Source organism: Arachis ipaensis, chromosome B8 (genome assembly GCF_059453495.1).
Source record: "Arachis ipaensis isolate K30076 ecotype BB chromosome B8, ASM5945349v1, whole genome shotgun sequence".
Classification (NCBI taxonomy): domain Eukaryota; kingdom Viridiplantae; phylum Streptophyta; class Magnoliopsida; order Fabales; family Fabaceae; genus Arachis; species Arachis ipaensis.
In genome coordinates, this window is record NC_142443.1 from 84773911 (window position 1) to 84796457 (window position 22547).

Here is a 22547-nt window from a genome sequence, read left to right on the forward strand (position 1 = left end):
AAACGAAACAGAGAGTTGCACATGCGCGAGGCTGCACTCGCGCCAATAGCATAAATCAGATCATGCGTGCGCGTCACCCACGCGTCCATGTCACATGCGACGCATAGTTTATCCAAATCAGTGCCAGATATCTTATCTTTTCTTCCCCAATCCTATCTTTTCTTTTCCTTTTTATTTCTTTCTTCTTCCTTCTTTCTTCTTCATTCCTTTTCATTTTTTACTCCCCCCTCTTTTTCACATCCATTATCAAGGTTCTTTTCTTTGCTTCTTCCCTTTTTACTTTTTCTATTATTATTATTATTATTATTTTATTTATGTTTTCTTTTTCTTTCTTTTTACTTTCATTATCTATGTTTTCTTAGTCTTTCTTTTTCTTTTTACATCCTTTTAATTGGTGTTAAAAATTTAATTGGGTGATTGTTTTCTTCTATATTTTTCTTGTGGATCATTGAGGAATTGTTTGACAATTAATATTACTTCTTAAGGGTTGCTTGCATGTTCAAATTCAATACTTTTAATAACATATTTACCATGCATGCTAAGTGTTTGTGAAAAAGCCCGTATGGCATTGTTCATTATTTTTAAATTATTCTATTCTTCTACTCTATGCCTATTTTTCACAAAACCCTTTTTATATATTATTGATTGAATATAATTGTCAATACAAACAGGTTGTTAGTTTAACAGACTTGATAATCAAATTGGGCATTTAATGCTTGATCTATGCTACTCGTGCCTTTGCCAGCATGCCAATAAACATCTTGCATCTACTTGCCACAACATGCACTTGCTATATTTCCATTGATGAACTTTTCACATGGATTCGCAACCATGTGTTAACGACATCCTTCTTTACTGTGCATTGATTATCACTTGTACCATCCTCTTCCTTGCTCTAACCCTTAGTTTTAAAGTTACTTACTTTTTCCCTTTTCAGGATGGCCACCAAGAAAGGTAAAGAGAAAGTGACTCCCAGACAACCAGCAAGGAAAGGAACAAAAAGAGCACTAGCTGCAGAGCCATCTTCAACAGCAGTAAAGCCCTCAACAAAGCGAATCAAGAGGATCATCAAGGTCGATGAAAAAGAAAAGGCCTTTCCAGCAAAGGACACTGCGCGGTTCACTATCCGCTACTGTGAGCAGATGTTCCCCATCATGGCTGAAAGGAACTATAACAATGAATACCTTCTCATCCTCCCGATCAACATTGCTGAATTTGTTGAGCCCCGAATTGAACGAAGACAATGGGGATTCCTACGGAGACAGCCACGGCAGGTTAATCTATCATGGGTAGTTGAATTCTACTCCAATTTTCACATGCCAACCATGCAGTCTGTCTATATCCGTCAGAACCAAGTCCCCATAACTGAAGAGGCCATTCAACGAGCTTTAGATCTTTCCCCTACTCCAGAAGGATTAGACGTATTCCAAAAAGCCTCATTCAAATGCCAAACATACCAATTTGACTGGGACACCGTTCTCAGAGTTATAGCACAACCTGGCAGTAGATGGATCTATGGATACCACCGATCTCGACCTAAGAGCATATTGGCTTCAGCACTCACCTTAGAGGCTCGAGTATGGGCACGGATTATATCCCATTACGTTTTTCTGAGCACTCATGAGTCCTCCTTCACTGCAGACATGGCTGTTCTACTCTGGTGTATCCTTACAGACCAGCACCTCAATTTACCAAGACACATTCGGCAAGCTATGGGACACGTACAGATTGCGGACAACCTACCTTTTTCCGCCTTGGTTTCGGATCTAGTCTCAGCAGCCAGAGTCTCCTACAAAGCTGGGGTCACCAAGGCCATGATTCCGTGGGATGATCAGTACGTCCCTAACGGGAAGTATATCAGACCTCCAGCAGCCACTATCAACCGTAGCACAGAACCAGCAGAAGATATCCCTTCTCCTTCCACATCACAATCACCTTCAACACACCAACTACTCCATCAGATAACTGAGAACCTGGACCGGCTTGATCGGCAAGGAAAGCGAAGAGAGCGCCGTAACAAGCGCAGATTTACATACCTCAAGGAGCTACTTGCTGGTAACCACCCACCTGAAGAAAACCCAGACACCCCAGACTCCACTTCATTTACAAGCACAAGGAGCCATGACGGTCCCGATTGTGGAGATGCTGCTACCAGCCCCCCTCTGTTCCTGACTGATGGCACCGAGGACGGTGCCAAGCTTTAAGTGTGGGGAGGTCGATCAGTACCTGACTTCCAGAGGTAATTTCTCTTTCTTAACACCAATAGAATAAGATATTTATTTATTTTTCTTTTGTTAGGATAGGATTAATTGCGTAGTAATAGGTAATTGCATGCATGTTCTATTTGGTTGAAAAATAATATGTTTCTTTTCAAGACCCTATTTCTAAAAAAAAATTCACTAATTTAAATCAGAACTTTTCTTTAAAACTTGTTGGAAGTTGTATTTGGAACATAAAAGATAGCCAAGAACACACAACCTGTGAGATTTGAGCTTAATTACATGGTTACATTATTTAACCATAATATTTTATTCTTGTGTGTTTTCTTCTCTATGATTGTAATCTTTATTTTGTTCTATCCTATATGTCCAATATTTAATGTGTTATATGCATGCATATGATTGAGGCCATTATTTTATTAGCTCACTTATCCCAAATAGCCTACCCTTCTATTTACCTTTGTTAGCCACTTTGACCCTTTTAATCACATTTGTTCTATATTTTACCATATCACTAGCCTTAAGCAGAAAAACAATTAAATACCCCAATTGAATCTTTGGTTAGCTTAAGATAGAGATTGTGTGTCAATCAAGTGTGGGAAAACTGTGGGAACATGGGTTAACAAAGGAATGTGTTATGTTCTTATAAATTGATAAAATATTGGGAATTTGGGTACCTACTCATGTGAAACTAGAAAAATTAAAAATCCATGTGCATTGGCAATGTTATGTTTATTTTTATGCTTAAAAAAAATCCAAAAATATTCAAGTAGTTAAGTAATTAAATAAATAAATAAGGGACAAAATTACCCCAGTTCTAATGTTAAATTTAATGAAAAATCAATGCATGTGTGACACAAGTTAAGAGAAAAGTTGATGCATGAGTATGTAATGTAAAAATGAAAACTTTGGGTAGCTAGGCATGAATTTAAAAGTATGGAGTGTATGTATAGGTAAGAGCTTAGGTTAATCAAGGATTCAATTTATAGCTCACTTAGCCATATATATACCCTCACCTTTACCTTAGCCCCATTACAACCTTGAAAAGACCTCATGATGTTTGCATTGGTACATTAAATACTTGTTGATTGGTTAGGTGAAGAACAAGGTTTAGAAAGCATGATTAGAGAAGAGCAGAGTGATTACCCTATACACTAGAGTGACTAGAGTGCATATATACCATCAGTGAGGGTTCAATGCTTAATTCTATGTTCCCTGCTTTCATGAGCTGTCTTCCTACAAGTTTACTTGTTTTTACTGTATGACTTTAATTAGTGATATTTGATTTGTATTTGTCTTGAAGAACTTATTTACCTTTAACCAAGTTGGAAAAATCATTTTAGCATATAGTTGCATTCGTATACATAGGTTGCATTGCATTGCATGAGTCTTACTTTTTCCTACTCATTTACTTTATCTCCTTAAGCTAAGCATGAGGACATGCTAATGTTTAAGTGTGGGGAGGTTGATAAACTACTATTTCATGGTTTATCTTGTGTTTAATTGAGTGGTTTTTATCAAGCCTTTACCCACTTATTCATATGATTTGCATGATTTTATAATCCCTTCCTAGTATTGTTTTATGATCGAATACTTGCTTCCTAGAGATCTTTAATTAGTAGATTTTAATTCTCCTTTATACCATTCGATGCCGTGATCCGTGTGTTAAGTGTTTCAGGCTTTATAGGGCAGGAATGGCTTAGAGAATGGAGAGGAAGCTTGCAAAAATGGAAGAAACACAAGAAACTAAGGAGATGACCAGCGAGCACCGACGCGCACGCATGGCTCATGCGAACGCGCGGAATGGAAAAATTTACATCGACGCGTGCGCGTGCCTGACGCGTATGCGTGGATTGGAGTCTGCACAAAAGACGCACACGCATGGACGACGCGTACACGTGACAAGGAAAAACACCAAATGACGCGCAGTCATGACTGACGCGTACGCGTGACCTGCGCGATCTGCAAAATTAACAGAAAAGACAGGGGGCGATTTTGGGCCGCGTTTTGACCCAGTTTTCGGCCCATAAACACAGAATAAAGCTAGGGAACAAGCAGAGACTCAACATACAGAGACATACACGTTTACACATTCTCATTAGGATAGTTTTTAGGTTTTTAGATCTGAATCTAGAGAGGAATTACTCTTCCTCTAGGTTCTCTTTACATTCCTAGTTTATTGCTTTCACTTTTGGATATTGAAGAGTCATCACCTCCGTTGAAGATACTATTCTAGTTTGTTTCCCTACTTACTCTTTTATTTATTCCATATTCTTAATTCTTGTTTAAAGTGGTAATTGGATTATTTTGGATTTATTTAATGCAAAGGATTACTTTTACTTTTAATTAATTTTGAATCTATATTTTATTTAAATTATCATGTCTTCTTCTTATATTTTTCTAAGCGTTATATTCATGTCAACGGAGTAGATTCCCTACTTGACATGGGGGTTGATTAAAAGGAGGCACTTGAGTTGGAAGGATTAAGTAATGGTCAAATTGGAAGTTGTTGGCTAGTTTTGTATTTACTAACGCTAGACCTTCCCAAGGGAGAGGACTAGGATTTGCGAATAAGAGTTAGCTCAATCACTTGACTTTCCTTTATTTAGTAAGGGTTAACTAAGTGAAAACAACAACCTTTTTGATACTACACATAAGAGACCCCAACAAGGATAGAACTTCTGATTAATCATTCCCCCCAGTCAAGGCTTTTTATTTAGAATATTATAAATATCTTTTAATTTTCATTGCACTAAATTATAATTGTTTATTTTCTGCTAATTAATTCTCAAAACTCTCGGAAAACTCCTAATTAATAAATTAGCACCCTTTCTAGCAACTCGTTGGGAGACGACTTGGGACTCATACTCCTAGTATTTTTATTCTAAACCTTTTTTGTGACAACCTTTCTAAATTGATGAGGCGAATTTTTGCTGGTTGAGAGCTATACTCGCAACGCTATTCTATTATATTATAATCTCTTAATTGGTCTAACTTCTGCCTCTCGTCAGCGCATGCGTGGAAAGTGACGTCGCAAGGCGATGCATACGCGCACGTGACGCATACGCGTGGATAGCAATTTGCCAAGCGACGCGTACGCGTGACCCACACGCACGTGTCGGTGCTCGCACATTACCCACTTAAAGTGAATCTGCTAGGGGCAATTTCTGGGCTTCCCAAGCTCAAATTCAACTTATCTCTGATGCTATTTAACCTTAGGATTGAAGGGAAATCAACACACATTAGGATCTAGTCACATTAGTTTAGTTTAGTTTGAGTTTTGGAGAGAAAGTTAGTTTCTAGAGAGAGAAGCTCTCTCTTCTCTCTAGAATTAGGTTAGAGGTAGATTAGGATTTCTTAGATCTAAGTTAATTTCATGCTTTGATTTACTTTTTCTTTTGTAATTCTTGTTCTTCTACATCTCCTCTCTCTAGTTTAGCATTTAATTCTTGTAATTCTCTACTTTTATGTTGATGCACTTTTGTTTCTTCTATTTCTCTTTAGTGCAATTTATTATTCATGTTCCTTTATTGTTGAATTGCTTTGTTGTTGTTTAATTCCTTGCAATTGATAGTGTATATTGTTGTTTACCTTTATTGCCTTCTGTGTGTTTGTTGAAATACCACTTTTAGTTATGAGTTAGATTTTGTTCCTCTTGGCCTAGGTAGGGTAGTTAGTGACTCTTGAGTTATCAAACTCCTTTGTTGATTGATAATTAGAAGTTGCTAATTAACTTGAATGCCACTAAAGCTAGTATTTCATTATGATTAGGCTAGGACTTGTGGAATCAAGTTAATTCATCCACTTGACTTTCCTTCATAGTTAGAGGTTAACTAAGTGAGAGCAATGGACAATTCTCATCACAATTGATAAGGATAACTAGGATAGGACTTCTAGTTCTCATACCTTGCCAAAAGCTTTTCTAGTTGTTTGTTTATTTCCTTTGCCATTTACATTTCTTGTCCGTTAATTCAAAAAACCCCAAAACATACTTCGTAGCCAATAACAGGAACACTTTATTGCAATTCCTAGGGAAAACGACCCGATGTTTGAATACTTCGGTTATTATTTTGGGGGTTTATACTCGTGTCAAACAAATTTTTGTATGAAAGGATTATTGTTGGTTTAGAAACTATACTTGCAACGAGAATTCATTTGTGAAATTCTTTACCATCAAAAAGTCATTCGTCAATAATGTCTCATCCAAACAACGACTTCTACACCCTTGAATTTTTTACTGCTGAATATTTTCAAAAAATTTAAATTAAATTTAAATATTTAAATTTTTAAAAATTTTTGTTTATTCGATATTTTTGAAATTTTTTATTTTTCTACTTTTAGATAAAATTGTTTGTTTTAATTTAGAAATTTAAAAATTAAAAAACAAATAATTTTACAATTTTTATATTGGATATTGCTTGACTTTATTTTATTTTTCTCCTTTTAGTAAAAAAATTATTTTTTAATTCAAAAATAAAAAAATAAAAAAGTAAGTTTTATAAAATTTTAAAAAATATTTTTATTTTTTTATTCACCGGATAATGATGCATTCCGAGCATCAAGCTCGTACCCTTGATACTTTATTGTCGAAAATCTTCAAAAAAATTTAGAACAAATTCGATTTAAAAATTTAAATTTTAAAATGTTTTTTGTCTATTGAATATCGTTAGAATTTTTTATCTTTCTACTTTTACTAAAAATATTATTTTTTTAATTTAGAAGTTTAAAAATAAAAAAAATAATTTTACAAATTTTTGATTTACGAGATATTGCTAGACTTTATTTATTTTTTTACTTTTAATAAAAAATTTAATTTTTTATTAAAAATAAAAAATAAAAGATTTAGTTTATAAAATTTTAAATTTTTAAATATATTTTTTGGTTTTTTATTCACTGAATAATGTTGCACCCGAACCACGACGTTCGGACCCTTGACTTTTTTATTGTTTGACATTTTCAAAAATTTAAAATAAATTAATTTTAAATTTTTGAAATTTTTTATTTTTATGATTTTTTTAATTTTTTTAAATTTAGAAATTTAAAAATAAAAATAATAATTTTACAAATTTTTTGTTATTGGATATTGCAGGACTTTATTTTATTTTTCGACTTATAATAAAAGATTTAATTTATTAATTTAAAAATTCAAAAATATTTTTTTTTTATTTATGGGATAATGTCTCCTCCGGACAACGACGTTTAGACCTTTGACTTTTTTTATTGCCGAACATTTTCAAAAAATTTAGATTAAATTAAATTTAAATATTTAAATTTTTAACAATTTTTGTTTATTGGATATTGTTGGAATTTTTTTATTTTTCTACTTTTAATTAAAATTTTTTGTTTAATTTAAAATTTAAAAGTTAGGAAACAAAATGATTTTTCAAAGTTTTTTTATTAGATATTGCTTGACTTTATTTTATTTTTCTTCTTTAAGTAAAAAAAATTATTTTTTAATTTAAAAATAAATAAAATAAAAAAATAAGTTTTATAAAATTTTAAAAAATATTTTTATTTTTTTATTCACCGGATAATGATGCATCCAGAGCAAGACGCTCGTACCCTTGATTTTTTTATTGTTGAACATCTTCAAAATATTTAAAACTAATTAGATTTAAAAGTTTAAATTTTTAAATGATTTTTGTTTATTGAATATTGTTAGAATTTTTTATCTTTCTACTTTTACTAAAAAGATTATTTTTTTAATTTAGAAATTTAAAAATTAAAAGAAATCATTTTACAAATTTTTAATTTACGAGATATTGTTAGACTTTATTTTATTTTTCTACTTTTAATAAAAAATTTAATTTTTTATTTTAAAAATAAAAAATAAAAGATTTAGTTTATAAAATTTTAAATTTTTAAATATAGTTTTTGTTTTTTTATTCAATGAATAATGCTGCACCCGAACCACGACGTTCGGACCCTTGACTTTTTTATTGTTTGACTTTTACAAAAATTTAAAATAAATGAATTTTAAATTTTTGAAATTTTTTATTTCTCTACTTTTCTAAAAAAAATATTTTTTTTTAATGTAGAAATTTAAAAATTAAAAGATAATAACTTTACAATTTTTTTGTTAATGGATATTGGAGGACTTTATTTTATTTTTCTACTTCTAATAAAAGATTTAATTTATTAATTTAAAAATTCAAAAGAATTTTTTTTCAATTCATGGAATAATGTCTCATCTGGACAATGATGTCTAGACCGTTGACTTTTTTACTGCTGAATATTTTCAAAAAATTTAAATTAAATTTAAATTTTTAAAAATTTTTGTTTATTGGATATTGTTGAAATTTTTTATTTTCTAATTTTAGATAAAATTGTTTGTTTTAATTTAGAATTTTAAAAATTAAAAAACAAATAATTTTACAATTTTTTTATTGGATATTGCTTTGCTTTATTTTATTTTTCTACTTTTAGTAAAAAAATTATTTTTTTAATTCAAAAATTAAAAAAATAAAAAAATAGGTTTTTTAAAATTTTAAAAAATATTTTTATTTTTTTATTCACCGGATAATGATGCATTCCGAGCATGAAGCTCGTACCCTTGATATTTTTATTGTCGAAAATCTTCAAAAAATTTAGAACAAATTAGATTTAAAAATTTAAAATTTTAAATGTTTTTTGTCTATTGAATATTGTTAGAATTTTTTATCTTTCTACTTTTACTAAAAATATTATTTTTTTAATTTAGAAATTTAAAAATAAAAAAAATAATTTTACAAATTTTTAATTTACAAGATATTGCTAGACTTTATTTTATTTTTCTACTTTAATAAAAAATTTAATTTTTTATTTCACAAAATAAAAAAAATTAGTTTATAAAATTTTAAATATATTTTTGGTTTTTTATTCATCGAATAATGCTGTACCCGAACCACGACGTTCGGACCCTTGACTTTTTTATTATTTGACATTTTCAAAAATTTAAAATAAATTAATTTTAAATTTTTGAAATTTTTTATTTTTCTAATTTTTGTAAATTTTTTTTAATTTATAAATTTAAAAATTAAAAAAATAATAAATTTACAAATTTTTGGTTAACGGATATTGCAGGACTTTATTTTATTTTTCTACTTCTAATAAAAGATTTAATTTATTAATTTTAAAATTTAAAAATAATTTTTTTGTTTTTTTATTTATGGATTAATGTCTCCTCCGGACAACGACATCCAGACCCTTAACTTTTTTATTGCTGAACATTTTCAAAAAATTTTTATTAAATTAAATTTAAATATTAAAATTTTTAAAAATTTTTTTCATTAGATATTGTTGGAATTTTTTATTTTTTTACTTTTACTTAAAATTGTTTGTTTAATTTAAAATTATTTGATATTGCTTGACATTATTTTATTTTTCTTCTTTAAGAAAAAAAAATTATTTTTTAATTTAAAAATTAAAAAAATACAAAAATAAGTTTTATAAAATTTTAAAAAATATTTTTATTTTTTTATTTACTGGATAATGATGCATCCGGAGCACGACGCTCGTACCCTTGATTTTTTTATTGTTGAACATCTTCAAAAAATTTAGATCTAATTAGATTTAAAAATTTAAATTTTTAAATGTTTTTTGTTTATTGAATATTGTTAGAATTTTTTTATCTTTCTACTTTTACTAAAAAGATTATTTATTTAATTTAGAAATTAAAAAATTAAAAGAAATAATTTTACAAATTTTTAATTTACGAGATATTGCTAGACTTCATTTTATTTTTTACTTTTAATAAAAAAATTAATTTTTTATTTTAAAAATAAAAAATAAAAGATTTAGTTTATAAAATTTTAAATTTTTAAACATATTTTTTAGTTTTTTATTCACTGAATAATGCTGCACCCGAACCACGACATTCAGACCCTTGACTTTTTTTATTGTTTGACATTTTAAAAAATTTAAAATAAATTAATTTTAAATTTTTAAAATTTTTTATTTTTCTGCTTTTTGTAATTTTTTTAATTTTAGAAATTTAAAAATTAAAAAAATAATAATTTTACAAATTTTTTGTTAATGGATATTACAGGACTTTATTTTATTTTTTTGCTTCTAATAAAATATTTAATTTATTAATTTAAAAATTCAAAAACATTTTTTTATTTTTTATTTATGGAATAATGTCTCCTCCGGACAACGACGTCCAGACCCTTGACTTTTTTTATTGCTGACATTTTCAAAAAATTTAGATTAAATTAAATTTAAATATTTAAAATTTTAAAAATTTTTGTTTATTGAATATTGTTGGAATTTTTTTATTTTTTTACTTTTACCTAAAATTGTTTGTTTAATTTAAAATTTAAAAGTTAAAAAATAAAATAATTTTACAAAGTTTTTTTTATTAGATATTGCCTGGCTTTATTTTATTTTTCTTCTTTAAGTAAAAAAAATTATTTTTCAATTTAAAATTAAAGAAAATACAAAAATAAGTTTTGTAAAATTTTAAAAAATATTTTTATCTTTTTTAGTTACTGGATAATGATGCATCTAGAGCACGACACTGATATCCTTGATTTTTTTATTGTTGAACATCTTCAAAAAATTTAAAACTAATTAGATTTAAAAATTTAAATTTTTAAATATTTTTTCTTTATTGAATATTGTTAGAATTTTTTATCTTTCTACTTTTACTAAAAAGATTATTTTTTTAATTTAGAAATTTAAAAATGAAAAGAAATAATTTTACAAATTTTTAATTTACGAGATATTGCTAGACTTTATTTTATTTTTCTACTTTTAATAAAAAATTAAATTTTTTATTTTAAAAATAAAAAGAAAAGATTTAGTTTATAAAATTTTAATTTTTTAAATATATTTTTTGTTTTTTTATTCACTAAATAATGCTGCACCTGAACCACGATGTTCGGACCCTTGTCTTTTTTATTGTTTGACATTTTCAAAAATTTAAAATAAATTAAATTTAAATTTTTGAAATTTTTTATTTTTCTACTTTTTTTTAAAATAATTTTTTTACATAGAAATTTAAAAATTAAAAAATAATAACTTTATAATTTTTTTGTTAATGGATATTGCAGGACTTTATTTTATTTTTCTACTAATAAAAGATTTAATTTATTAATTTAAAAATTCAAAAATATTTTTTTATTTTTTTATTCATGGAATAATGTCTCATCTGGACAACGACGTCTAGACCCTTGACTTTTTTATTGCTGAAGATTTTCAAAAAATTTTAATTAAATTAAATTGAAATATTTAAATTTTTAAAAAAATTTTTTATTGGAAATTGTTGAAATTTTTTATTTTTCTACTTTTAATTAAAATTGTTTGTTTTAATTTAGAAATTTAAAAATTAAAAATAAATAATTTTAAAAATTTTTTTATTGAATATTGCTTGACTCTATTTTATTTTTCTCCTTTTAGTAAAAAAAATTTATTTTTTAATTTAAAAATTAATAAAATATAAAAATAATTTTTATAAATTTTTAAAAAATATTTTTATTTTTTTATTCACCGGATAATGATGCATTTGGAGCATGACGCTCATACCTTTGATTTTTTTATTGTCGAACATCTTCAAAAAATTTAGAACAAATTAGATTTAAAAATTTAAATTTTAAAACGTTTTTGTTTATTGAATATTGTTAGAGTTTTTTATCTTTCTACTTTTACTAAAAGATTATTTTTTAATTTAGAAATTTAAAAATTAAAAAAATTAATTTTACAAATTTTTTATTTATCAGATACTGCTATACTTTATTTTATTTTTCTACTTTTAATAAAAAATTTAATTTTTTATTTTATAAAATAAAAAATAAAAAAATTAGTTTATAAAATTTTAAATATATTTTTTGGTTTTTATTCACCGAATAATGCTGCACCCGAATCACGGCGTTCGGACCCTTGACTTTTTTATTGTTTGACATTTTAAAAAATGTAAAATAAATTAATTTTATATTTTTGAAATTTTTTATTTTTCTACTTTTTGTAAATTTTTTTAATTTAAAAATTTAAAATTAAAAAATATTAATTTTACAAATTTTACAAATTTTTTTATACTTCTAAAAAAAGATTTAATTTATTAATTTAAAAATTCAAAAATATTTTTTTATTTTTTTATTCATGGAATAATGTTTCATCCGGACAACGACGTCCAGATCCTTGACTTTTTTATTACTGATGTAACACCCTACCACACAGAGCTTTACACCTAGGATGTAAAACAGAGGTGGTGTGGTATTACTATCTCTAAAATAAAATATATAATAATACATAACAAAGGACCTTGAAAAACGGGTAAAACAAAAATCGCAAAGTAAAAAAAATGCAACGCTCAAGAGAAATGATTACTTGCGCGCTAAGAAACCTAAAAGCTAGGGATCGAAATAAGTAGATAGTCATAAGAGTGCCAATAATACAGAGGAACTAGCTTTTGACTCAGCCTGCGAAGCCAAGGCTGGCCAGAGAATATTTACATATATATATAGAATCAAGCCCCTAACTCTCCTGTAGCCTCTAAGAGGAACAAAATAAACAAGATTCTTGGAGAGCAAGCTAAGTACATGAGTCATATATAAACAAACATAAAGCCCAAAATACACCCAGGAGGACTCCGCTTCCAGAATCCAAACGCCTAGCGAGGAGCCTCTCGAACTGCATCTGAAAACAACAATACAGTATGGGGTGAGAACCAGAGGTTCTCAACATGGTAAAGGTGCCACGCATATAATAAATAAGGTCATGGGAATGCTAGAGGCAATCCTAAAACTCCGTCATAAAATTACAAAACTTAGTTTCTAAGCAAAAGCCATAATTAGGGGTAAGTAATCTAAGCTATTCCTAAACTTACTCAAATTCAAACCTAACATAACCACCAACCCTTTTTCACCATTCCTCCGTTCCTCTGCCATCCATAAATCATGCAGAGACAAGCAAACAAACAAGTTCACTCACAAGTAAGAAACAGATAGTGCAAATAGCAAGGATAGCAGGTAGCAGGATATATATCCAATTAGGCAATCTTAGATAATGTATAGCAATCAAAACAAACAAATGCACATGATGCATGCCTGTCCTATGGCTGATGAGGCTCATCTATCGGTTATCCAGCCAACCCGACAAGTCTGAAAACCTTAGACTGTCCCCCGTCGCGTATCCCCATGAGTCTATGCATAGATTTCACATTCATATATAATTCAAATTACTCACTGGGGGCTATCCATACCCGGGAATTTATACGTTCCTAGTCACCCTTACGACGTAGGGTCAACAGCGTATCGAGATTCAACCTGGAACACGTGGTGGCGAGTCACGGTTCTGTTACCCAGGAAAACTCGTATCTCAGATATCATTCATAAGCCATTTCATATTTATAATAATTAGATAATCATTTATCAAAGCCATGGCATATTAACTCCTTTCATTAACAACTTCCCTCTCACATTTTTCATCATATTTACCTTTTTCTTCACTCCCAAGTTACCTCAAACTCCTATCTTCTACTATATACTAAACTTACTAGTGGGATCTAAGATTAACAGGGCAAAAATAGGGGTTTTAGAGTTTAAAATCATGTTTAGAATATAGAAATAAAGGTGCTGAAAACAGGGCGTGTGCGTACGCACACACCTGTGTGTGCGCATAGCTCAACAAGAAAGTAGTACCGTGTGCATACGCACAAATACCTGCGTGCGCACACATCCCTTAGTGTGCCTGCGCCTCAGCTGTGCTAGCACTACCAACAGAAGTGCTCTCCTAGCAAGTGCGTGCGCACAGAAACGTGCGTACGCACACTTTATGAAAAATACTAGGTGTGTGTGCGCACAGAGGCGTGTGATAAACCACTATTTTATGGTTTATCTTGTGCTCAATTGAGTGGATTTTATCAATATTTCATACACTTATTCATACAAAATGCATGGTTTTACATCTTCCTTCCTGACTTTGTGCTATGATTGAAAACATGCTTCTTTGGCCTTATATTTGCTAATATTAATCCTCTCTTATTACCATTCGATGCCGTGATTTGTGTGTTAAGTATTTTCAGATCTCCTAAGGCAGGAATGATTTAAAGGATGGAAAGGAAACATACAAAAATGGAAGGAAAGCACAAAATGGAGTTTTTGAAGAAACTGGCAGCGACGCGAATGCATGGACAACGCGGCTGCATGCCTAACGCGAAAAGGCAGTGACGCGAACGCGTGACTGACGCGGACGTGTGCCTTGAGCAGAACACAAATAACACGTACGTGTGACCGAAGCGAACACGTGATAAGGAAAACTCCAGATGATGTGACCGCGTGACCCACGCGGACGCGTGACAGACACCACGCAGCAGAAGCTGCAGAGAACGCTCCCAGCGATTTCTGAAACCCTTTTGGCCCAGATCCAAGTCTAGAAAGCACAGATTAGAGGTTATAAAGCGGGAGAATGCATCCATTCATCAACAAGTCTTCCATTATTCACTTTTGATAATTTAGATGTAGTTTTTAGAGAGAGAGAGAGGTTCTCTCCTCTCTCTTAGGATTTAGGATTTTAAGAGTTCTATTAGTTTAGTTCAATTTCTTCTGAGTTCCAGGTTCAATGTTCCTTTAATTTAACTTCTATTGTACTTTTATTTGTTCTAGCTTACTAGTTTATTCTATTTTTCTTGTTGATTCTCTTTTTAGCCAAATTGGCTTATGAACTCTTCATGTCAGATTATAATTTCTATTTAATACAATTTGAGGTATTTTAGATTTATGATTCTTATTTAGCTTTTTTATATTTTTGGCTTTAATTGATTAATTGTAGGCTCTTGAGTTATTAAACTTATCGTGATTTTTAATTAATTCCTCTAATTGACTGGAATTTCACTAACTCTAGTCTTTCCTTAGGAGTTGGCTAGGACTTGGGAATCTAACTAATTAGTCCACTTGACTTTCCCTTGCTTTTGTAAAGGTTAACTAAGTGGGGTTAAACTCAATTCTCATAAGAGTAACTAGGATAGGACTTTCAAATTTTCATACCTTGCCAAGAGATTTTATTATTGTTAATTTATTTTACTTGTCATTTAAATTACCTGTCCCTTACTTTCAAAACCCCCAATTTACAAGACTCATAACCAATAATAAGAACACCTCCCTGCAATTCCTTGAGAAGACGACCCGAGGTTAAATACTTTGGTTATCAATTTCAAAGGGGTTTGTTACTTGTGACAACCAAAATGTTTGTATGAAAGGACTTTTGTTGGTTTAGAAGCTATACCTGCAACGAGGATTTATCTGCGAATTTCTAGACCACGCAAAAGTTCTCTCTTCAAAATGGCGCCGTTGCCGGGAAATTGCAAACGTGTGCCTTATTATTGGTTAATGTAAATATTTTCTTTTGCTTGTTTATTTGTTTTTATTTTTGCTTCTTCATAAATTAAGAGGTTATTGGTTTTTATTTAGTTATTAAAAATTTGTTCAAAAATTTGTTCTTGGTGTTCATCTTGATCTTCAAGTTGTTCTTAGTTGTTTTCTTCGTTTTGATCTAAAAATTTTAAGTTTGGTGTCATTTTATTGTTTTTCTCTTTCCTTATTAAATTCAAAAATATCTTTTCTCTTTATTTTAATTGGATTTTCGAATTTTCCTTTTAAAAATTCAGATTTTTATTTTAAAACTTTTTTATCTTATCTTATCTTAGTTTAAATTTCAAAATTCAAATATTTTTCAAAAATCATATCTTTTTTTTTTCAAAATCTTATCTTATCTTTTTTCAAAATCAAATTTCAAATTTCAATATTTAAATTCCAAAATTCAAATTTCAAAATTCAAATTTAAAATTTTAAAAATCAAACCTTTTCAAAATTTAAATCTTTTTCAAAACTTTATCTTATATTGTTGACTTTTACAAAATTCAAATTTCAAAATTTAAAATTCAAAATTCAAAATTTAATTTTAAAATTCAAAATTTAAATTTCAATAACCTTTTAATTTAAAATTGTTTTTATTTTTGTTTTTAATTTTTATTTGTTACTATGAACTCTCACCCCTTTGGCTATGAGTCTGGTTACAATTATGTTGTAGGAAGAGGAGATTACAATGAGAATATGCATCAAGGTTGGAACAATCAAAGATGGGAGGAGCCACAATGATTTGATCAACCCTCTTGGCAACAACCCCCTCCAATGCACTATAACCAACAACCATTCTGTGATGCGTACCAAGATGATGACTATGGTGGACCCCCTTGTAGTTACCGACAAGCCCCGCCATATGCTTATGAACCACCTCCTCAACATAACTCTAGACCACCATACTCACAAGCCCCCTACAACCAAACACCCCCATATGACCCTAATCCTTATCCACTACACCAACCACCTTATCCACCACACCCAGAACCACCACCTCAATATTCACCATCTCCATATCCTTATCAAGAAGAACCACCTTCCTATTATGAACCTTTTCTCCAAAATAATGAACCCTCATATCCACCCCAACCTCCAATCGATGACAAACTTCGTGTTCTTCTTCAAGGGCAAGCGAAGATGCAAAGGAGTGTACTAAAACTCACTACTGCCTTAACCGAGCTAGTAAATAAATTAGCTTCTCAACATCTTAACACTCAAAGTACTTCCATGGCTGCATGTGGAGAATCAAAAGAAGAGCGTAGCATGAAGGAAACACTAGAAACTTCGGTGGACAATGAGGAACATGGCTTTATATTGGAACAAGTGGAGGAAGCCATAATAGTTGCAGAGGAAGAAGTGGTTACAGACTTAGGAGATGTGGAACCTCCATGGGAAAGTCCAGTCATAGAACTTCCTTCCAAGACATTTAAATTTGATGCCAAAGAGGGTGTACAACCTCCAAGGCATATCATGGCTAAAGACTTTGAAGAGGTTGATCAAGAGATGGAGATTAAAGAAGAAGAAGAAGCATAACCTCCCATGCCCTTGGAAAGCAAGGAAGAGGAGATTGAATTGGAAGAAAGCTACCAAGAGGAAGAGGTTGAAATTGAAGATGCTTACAATGAGGTGGAAGTTATCCAAGAAGAGCACAAGGGAGTGGAGCTTAAAATCACCTTGCCAAAGTTACTGGAGACCTCTCCCCAAAGGCCATTACCACCCAATACAACATTCAAGTGGGTTAAATTCATATCCCTTAGCTTTCTCATTCCACTTGAATATGGTTTACTTGAGACAGATGGGAAACTTAGAGGTCTTTGTGGCTTTAAGAGTAAGAGGGAGATGGTTAGTGGTAGGAGTCGTCATGCAAGATTCAATATGGTGGAAAGCTCAAAGTTTAAATGCAAAGGTTGGTGTAAAGCTCAACTGAATGGGTCTAGGAAGTTGTTTGGCCGCTTTAGTGAGAATTTAGATTGCCTGCCACCCGGTTGGAACACTAATGATCAACAAGAAGACGGGTGCAAAAGCAAGGTTTGGGACCCCGAAATTCAGTCTAGAAATCAACACTCATGGGGCCTTGTCACTTGCTTTAACCTGCTTGAAGGCTCTCTGCGCCTAGTTTGGGACCCCGGAGGCCATTGGAATCACAAACATTGGTGGAGATTCTTGGATGAGTTCAAGCACAAGCCACCATAACAAAGGACTCTCCAAATGTCCAACTTAAGGACAATAACTAAAAGTGCTAGGTGGGAGACAACCCACCATGGTATGATCGTTCCTTTTTCATTTTTTATTTAGTTTTATTTGTTTTCGAGTTTTATTTTATTTTATTGTATTGAACCTGGAGTTTTGCATAACATTCATATTAGCATTGCATTCTGCATGCTGCACTATTAAAAAAAAACACGCACGTGACGCGGTAGCGTCGCTGACGCGTCCGCGTCACCAGTGCGTTGTGAAGAAAAGAAAGTAAATAGAAAGTCACGCGAAAGCGTGGCTGGAGGCACACTTTAGGCATAAACATGCCCATGCGTCCGCGTGACCCACGCGGCTGCGTCATTTGAAAAAATAGCCTTCCACGTGTCTGCGTCACCCACGCGAACGCGTACTCCAACAAATCGACGTAAAAGGGGTGCATGGCCGAAAGTTGTGCTTGAATAGGGCTGGACTGGCGCTAGACGCACAAGCCTTACCACGCGAACGCGTGCCCCACGCGTCTGCGTCATCCTCCAATCTTGGTCATTCACGCGATCGCGTCCACCATCTAAATGCGTCACCTCAAAAATTGGCAACAATAAGTTTTGAACAGAGAGTTGCGCGAACGCGAGGCTACACTCGCGCCAATCGCACAAATCAGACCACGCGATCGCGTGACCCACGCGTCCGCGTCACCTAACCTTATCGCGCACCACGCGACCGCGTCACTCACGCGTCCGCGTCGCCTGCGCCACACAACTTATCCAGATCAGCGCCAATTATCTTATCTTTTCTTTTCTAAATCTAATTTCTTCTATCTTTTCTTCTTTCTTCCTTCTTTCTTACTTTCTTTTTCTTCATTCCTTTAACTTCTCATCCCTCTTCACTTCCATTCTATTTCATTTAATTTATTTGCATACTTTCATTCATTGCATTATTTTCATTGGTGTTAGAAATTTATTTGGGTCATTATTTTCTATATTTCTGTGGATTATTAAAGGAATTGTTTGACAATTATATATTACTTTTTAAAGGGTTGCTTGCATGTTCAATTTAATACATTCAATAACTTATTTGTCATGCATGCTATGTGTTTATGAAAACGCCCGTATGGCATTGTGCACTATTTTTAATATTTCTTTTAATCTACTACTCTAAATGCTTACTTTTCACAAAACTCTTTTTATATTATATTATTTAAATATAATTGTTATCACAAACAGGTTATTAGTTTGAAAGGCTTAGTAATCTAACTTGGACATTGAATGCTTGATCTATGCTACTCATGCCTTTGCCGGCATGCCAATAAATACCTTGCATTTAGTTGTCATCATATGCACTTGCTATATTTCCATTGATGATTTTTCACATGTAGTCATGACCATTTGTTAACGTCATTATTCTTTATTGTGCATTGATTACCACCTTTCCCGCTCTCTTCCTTGCTCTAACCCTTAGCTTTAAAAGTTACTTTCTTTTTCCCTTTTCAGGATGGCCACCAAGAAGGGTAAAGAGAAAGCTACTCCCAAACCACCGGCAAGGAAAGGAACAAAAAAAGCCCTAGCTGAGGGACCACAACCCCCGTCCACTTGCACATCTTAGCATGCACCGAGGACGGTGCAACCTTTAAGTGTGGGTAGGTCGATACCGATCTCCATGGGTTAGTTACTCTTCTATCTCAACACCAATGGTTTATTTTCCTTGTTAGTTATTGCATTTACATGTTTGATTGCATATTTGTTTGATTTTGTGCATATTTTACTACTTGGTTGAAGAAATATTTTCCTTTTGAAGAAACTTTTTAGAGTATTTCACTAATTTAAATTGAAAAATTTGTGTTAAACTTGTTTGGAGGTTGTATTTGGAACATGGTTTTTGAGCCAAAGAACACACAACCTGTGAGATTTTAAGCTTATTTATATGGTTACATTATTTAACCATAAATTTTTATTCTTGTGTGTTTTCTTCTCTATAATTGCAATCTTTGCTTTGTTCCACTCTATATGTCCATTATTTAGTGTATTTACATGCTTGCATATGATTGAAGCCATTACTTGTTTTCACTCACTTATCCCAGATAAGCCTACCCTTTTATGTCACCTTTGTTAGCCACTTTGAGCTTTTTAATCCCCTTCTGTTTTATAACCACATTACTAGCCTTAAGCAGAGAAACAAATTAAAAAATCCCAAGTTGAATCCTTGGTTAGCTTAAGATAAATATTGTGTATAATTTAAGTATGGGGAATTTTATGAGAACATGAGATGATAGAAAAAGAAAGGAATTAAATTGAATAAGTTATTTGAAAATTTAGGAAGCATGCTCATGTGAAATCAAAATAATTAAATTACCATGTGCATTGAAAAAAAATAATAATAAAAAAATTAATTAAATAAGGGGATACAAAAAAAAAATATTACCCCAAATGCAAAATAAAAAGAATCAATGCACATGGGACAAAATTCAAAAATAAGTTTGATACATGAGCATGTAATACAAAAGTGGGAAAAATTTGGGTAGCTAGGTAAAGAATTTTAAATTATATAAAGTATGTATATGTTAGGTGAGATCTTAGACTAATCAAGGATTCACTTTGTTAGCTAACTTAGCCTTATATATATATATATATATATACCTTTACCTCAGCCCCATTACAATCCTAAAAAGACCTCATGATGTTTGCATTGGTACATTAAATATTTGTTGATTGGTTAGATGAAGAACAAAGTTTAGAAAGCATGACTAGAGAAGAGTAGAGTGAATTACCCTATACATTTGAAAGATTAGAGTGCATATACACTACCAGTAAGGGTTCAGTGCTTAATTCTATCTTCCCTGCTTTCATGAGCTATCTTCTTACAAGTTTACTTGCTTTTTATTGTACGATTTGAATTAGTGGAATTTGGGTTGTATTTGTCTTGAAGAACTTATTCACTTTTAACCAAGTAGGTAGAAACATTTTGCATGTAGTTGCATTCACATAGATAGGTTGCATTGCATACTCTCTATCATTCCTTTTCACTCCTTTATAGCTTCTCTTGAGCTTAGCATGAGGACATGCTAATGTTTAAGTGTGGGAAGGTTGATAAACCACTATTTTATGGTTTATCTTGTGCTCAATTGAGTGGATTTTATCAATCTTTCATACACTTATTCACACAAAATGCATGGTTTTACATCTTCCTTCCTGACTTTGTGCTATGATTGAAAACATGCTTCTTTGGCCTTATATTTGCTAATATTAATCCTCTCTTATTACCATTCGATGCCGTGATTTGTGTGTTAAGTATTTTCAGATCTCCTAAGGCAGGAATGATTTAAAGGATGGAAAGGAAACATACAAAAATGGAAGGAAAGCACAAAATGGAGTTTTTGAAGAAACTGGCAGTGACGCGAACGCATGGACGACGCGGCCGCATGCCTAGCGCGAAAAGGCAGTGACGCGAACGCGTGACTGACGCCGACGCGTGCCTTGAGCAGAACACAAATAACGCATACGCGTGACCGAAGCAAACGCGTGATAAGGAAAACTCTAGATGACGCGACCGTGTGACCCACACGGACGCGTGACAGACGCCACACACTAGAAGCTGCAGAGAACGCTCCCAGCGATTTCTGAAACCCTTTTGGCCCAGATCCAAGTCCAGAAAGCACAGATTAGAGGTTATAAAGTGGGGGAATGCATCCATTCATCAACAAGTCTTCCATTATTCACTTTTGATAATTTAGATGTAGTTTTGAGAGAGAGAGAGAGAGGTTCTCTCCTCTCTCTTAGGATTTAGGATTTTAGGATTTCTATTGGTTTAGTTCAATTTCTTCTGAGTTCTAGGTTCAATGTTCCTTTAATTTAACTTCTATTGTACTTTTATTTGTTCTAGCTTACTAGTTTATTCTATTTTTCTTGTTGATTCTCTTTTTAGCCAAATTGACTTATGAACTCTTCATGTTAGATTATAATTTCTATTTAATGCAATTTGAGGTATTTCAGATTTATGATTCTTATTTAGCTTTTTTATATTCTTGGCTTTAATTGATTAATTGTAGGCTCTTGAGTTATTAACCTTATCGTGATTGTTAATTAATTCCTCTAATTGACTGGAATTCCACTAACTCTAGTCTTTCCTTAGGAGTTGGCTAGGACTTGGGAATCTAACTAATTAGTCCACTTGACTTTCCCTTGCTTTTGTAAAGGTTAACTAAGTGGGGTTAAACTCAATTCTCATAAGAGTAACTAGGATAGGACTTCCAAATTTTCATACCTTGCCAAGAGATTTTATTATTGTTAATTTATTTTACTTGTCATTTAAATTACTTGTTCCTTACTTTCAAAACCCCCAATTTATAAGACTCATAACCAATAATAAGAACCCCTTCCTGCAATTCCTTGAGAAGACGACCCGAGGTTAAATACTTCGGTTATCAATTTCAAAGGGGTTTGTTACTTGTGACAATCAAAACGTTTGTATGAAAGGACTTTTGTTGGTTTAGAAGCTATACCTGCAACGAGGATTTATCTACGAATTTCTAGGCCACGCAAAAGTTCTCTCTTCAGCGTGCGTACGCACAAGTTGAATTTTGCCTTTGTTGGGTGCGTGCGCACAGATCTGTGTGTGGGCACACACCAGAAAATCTGGTTTGCTACATTTAAAATTTTAGATTTTTGCACCAAATTTCCGGCATCCATAACTTCCTCTACAAAATTTGATTTTCCGCAAACTTTATATCAATTTCAAGCTTATCAAACACCCTTTAATTTAAAACAAACCTCATTGGCATTCAAAATTTGAGGAGCAAGTTATGGAC